This window comes from Nannospalax galili, unplaced genomic scaffold (genome assembly GCF_000622305.1).
Source record: "Nannospalax galili isolate Female #2095 unplaced genomic scaffold, S.galili_v1.0 scaffold558, whole genome shotgun sequence".
Classification (NCBI taxonomy): Eukaryota; Metazoa; Chordata; class Mammalia; order Rodentia; family Spalacidae; genus Nannospalax; species Nannospalax galili.
This window is the reverse complement of record NW_008340850.1, coordinates 977,217-980,985: the sequence shown is the minus strand read 5'-3', so window position 1 is coordinate 980,985 and position 3,769 is coordinate 977,217. Positions and strand designations below refer to the sequence as shown.

Below are 3,769 nucleotides of genomic sequence, written 5' to 3'. Positions count from 1 at the left end.
TTTGTTCAAGAGCACAATTCCAATAAAGTTCTGAAGGAATGGGTTCTTAGTAGTTCCAAGTCTTCTCTTGAATTAATGTAGATGCTAATATCAGGTTCTTCTTACTTGGGCAAAAGTGCGATGTGGCCTTGCATAATAAATGTGACATTGGACCTCTTAAAATTAATCAAGTTTTGCATTATCACTCCAGTAAAGCACCCTATTGTTTTGGACAAATGATAAGAAATAAAAGTCCTCAATCTTTAGAAAGAATGTTCAATCATCTAGGAATTCAGTTTTTCTAACTTCTCCAGTCTATGTCTTAAATTGAATCTACAGACCTGGTATTATATAGCACTGAAGTGCAGTCTACTTAGGGCACTGATGATGTCCCTGTTCCTCAGACTATAGATGAATGGATTCAGCATAGGAGTGACCACAGTACACATTAATGAGGACAAAACATTGTTTCCAGAAGAGTGAGATAGAATTGAACCAAAATACTCTCCAAGCCCTGTTACATAAAATAAACACACTACTGTCATGTGAGACCCACAGGTAGCAAAGGCTTTATGCCTTCCACCTGAGGATAAGATTCTCAAAATAGAAGAAACAATTTTGCAATATGAAAATAGGATCCCTGACATGGGAAAAACGCCAAGTATGACACCAATAAGATACATGGCTATATTACTGTTAAACGTACCAGGGCAGGCTAGATTTAGAAGCTGGGAAGGATGACAGAAGAAATTAGAAATGTCCATACCTTTGAAGCACTTAAACTGTAAAGCTATCAAATTGTGCAACAGCGACTCGAGAAGGCTGGCAGAAAAAGATACCAAAACTAAGATGCCACAGAGACGAGGGTTCATAATAACTGTGTAATGAAGGGGGTCACAGATGGCCAAGCATCTTTGGGACAGTGGTGGAGATGAAACAGATGTCAGCCAAGGACAGGTTGGACAGGAAGAAGTACATGGGTGTGTAGAGGTGAGAATCAGAGCTGACAGCCAGGATGATGAGCAGGTTCCCGAGCACTGTCACCAGATAAATGGAGAGGAAGAGTCCAAAGAGGACTGGCTGCAGTCTGTCATTGTCTGACACTCCCAGGAGATGGAATTCGAAGACATGTGTCAGACTTTTTGTTTCTGTATTCCTCAGAAAACTTTGAAAAAGAAAATTTATTGGAAATATGAACCAAATTCAAATTCACTCAGAAATATATATATATATATATATGAGTATGTACTTATGAATAACGACTCATCCATAAATTATTCAAATCTGGGATCCATATTTTTTCTTGAATTATGACAAACCCAAGCATATTTTAAGTCTTTCATTATTTATTTCTGTTTTATTTCCATTCTTTTACACACATGAATTTTTTCTACACTCAGATGAACCATATCAAAACCTCCTTATCACAAGGCACAAGTCTTTGATCACAGTAAAATATAGCACAGTCTATTCAAAACTAAGGAATAGGTAATAACATTCCATTTCAAGAAAATGTATCCTAATGTTTCTTAATTAAAAAAAAAAACTTTATTGATAATTCCATCCATGCATATAAGGTGTTTTGATCAGGTCCACGCCCATGCCCTCTCCTGTAACACTCCCCATATCTCCCCATCACCTTTTTCTGACAACTTCATGTACTTTCTTCTTTCTTTCTTTCTTTCTTTCTTTCTTTCTTTCTTTCTTTCTTTCTTTCTTTCTTTCTCTTTCTTTCTTTCTTTCTCCTTTTTCTTTCTTTCTTTCTCTTTCTTTCTGACTTTCTTTCTTTCTTTCTTTCTTTTTCTTTCTTTCTTCTTTCTTTCTTTCTCCTTTTTCTTTCTTTCTTTCTCTTTCTTTCTATGTTTTGTGCTACTCTAACAGTGCCTGCTCTGAAGAGGTAACCCCAAAATCTTTTAGGGATTAGACACGAGCTCCCCAGTAGTTTTGACATATTTTGCCTTTGGAACAGAATTTGTTGCTAAGAAGCTCAAGGACATTTTGACCTTTAGCCAAGAAAATCGACAGTTTTCTCTGAGGTCTTCTTTTTTTAACCCTAACTGCCTGGCCAGTTCTTATCTCCTATTCTTATCATACCATCCTCGGAAGAGGGTACCCAAATTGTCAATAGGGAATTGGGATGCAGATTGCCCTAGAAATTTGTTCTAATTTAAGTCAATTATTAAATTGAAGCTGGGTGTGGTGTCTCCAAGTTTTAATCTCAGCACTTGGGAGGTAGAAGCAGGTGGATATGAGATCAAAACCATCCTGTCTTTATAGAGTGTTCCAGGCCACCTGCGGCCTCAAGAAACAAAACTACACCCAGGAAATAAACAAAAATCTATTTAGTTTAATTATAAGAAAAGAGTACAGTCCTCCCAGATTTTGAGTACTTAGAAATACTCATTACAATGAATTAACGTTGACAGTCAAGCAATCTGGCACATGTTTGCAATGTAAGTGCTCAGGAAGCTGAGGCACAAAGAATAATAAAAGGCAACAGGACACATAGGATGGGAAGGACTGAAGAAGAATATGAGTGAATATAATCAAGTACATGACACAGTTGGAAAAATGTCATTATGAAACTCATCAATTTAAACAAACATATACTAATAATTTTATTTAATTTGTTCTTTAATAACTATTGCATATATAGTGAATTATGATTATTGTTTATTCACACCATAACCTAACTCCCTCCAACACCTATTATCTCCCCACCTCCCTAAAAATACCTGTTACACATTCATGTCTTTTTGTTTTGTTTTTTACCAACTGAGTTTAATCAGGGCCATCAGAGGTTTTCTTTGCAATGAATGACAGTGAACACAGAGGCACTTGGCTGCTCAATGTGCTAAGAATACAAGATATTGAGTACTCAAAATAACATAATACCATATCATAACATAATATAACATCATAACACAACAGCATAAACAGGAAATTTATAGCAATAATAATTTTGTTTAAAAAATAAAATGTTGGTCAAGTGATGACACAACAGTTTAAGTGCTTGTTGAACAAATGCAAGGATCTGAGTTTGAAAACCCAGAGCCAGCATAAAAGATGAGGGGGGTTGACAGCCAATTAATAATTCCAGCACATAGGAGGTGGGGACAGGTATACAGAGCAAGCAGGCCAGCCACACTGCTAGCTCTGGATTCAAGGAGAGACACTGACTCAATATATGCTAGAAAGCAATTGAGGATGACATCTCAAACTGCCACATGTATACATGCACACAGGTACTCCACACACATGAAAACATGCACACATGACCACATACATATGCATGCTCATACATATGCATAAGAAAATAAATTCTACCTATCACATGAATAAATTAGAATTTGGAAACAGTGTAGGCTCTATAAAAATACTTTTTCTTAAAAATAAAATGTAGGTAATTTGTAGTATCAAAATATTTGGGGGGAACTGGTACCCCCCAATAAGTTTTTCAACATTCTTAAATTGTCTAGCTTCCTTCTTTGCTGGATGAAAGTGATCATTCAAATGTTATCTATTTTTAAATTATTTGATATGAAACTCATACCCTTGGCTTTTGGAGAACTTCAAATTCTTATAAAAATGAATGTCCTATATCTATCCCCTTTAACTAGCCTGTGATTACAAATGATGTGATATGAAGCATCTTTGAAAGTTTTAATTTTTATAGAAATTTACTTGTATCAAACTGATACAACTAGATGCTATGTGAGACAATATTTCACAGTTTTTCATTTTCTTGATTCTATATTATAAAGAGTTCTATGCTTCCTTAGGTCAAAAA

At 35.5% G+C, this 3,769-nt stretch overlaps 1 pseudogene; it reads right to left on the bottom strand.

Moving 5' to 3' along the window:
• Positions 1–326: 326 nt before the first annotated feature.
• Positions 327–3,769, bottom strand: part of LOC103736369 — a 31,243-nt pseudogene continuing 27,800 nt past the window's right edge.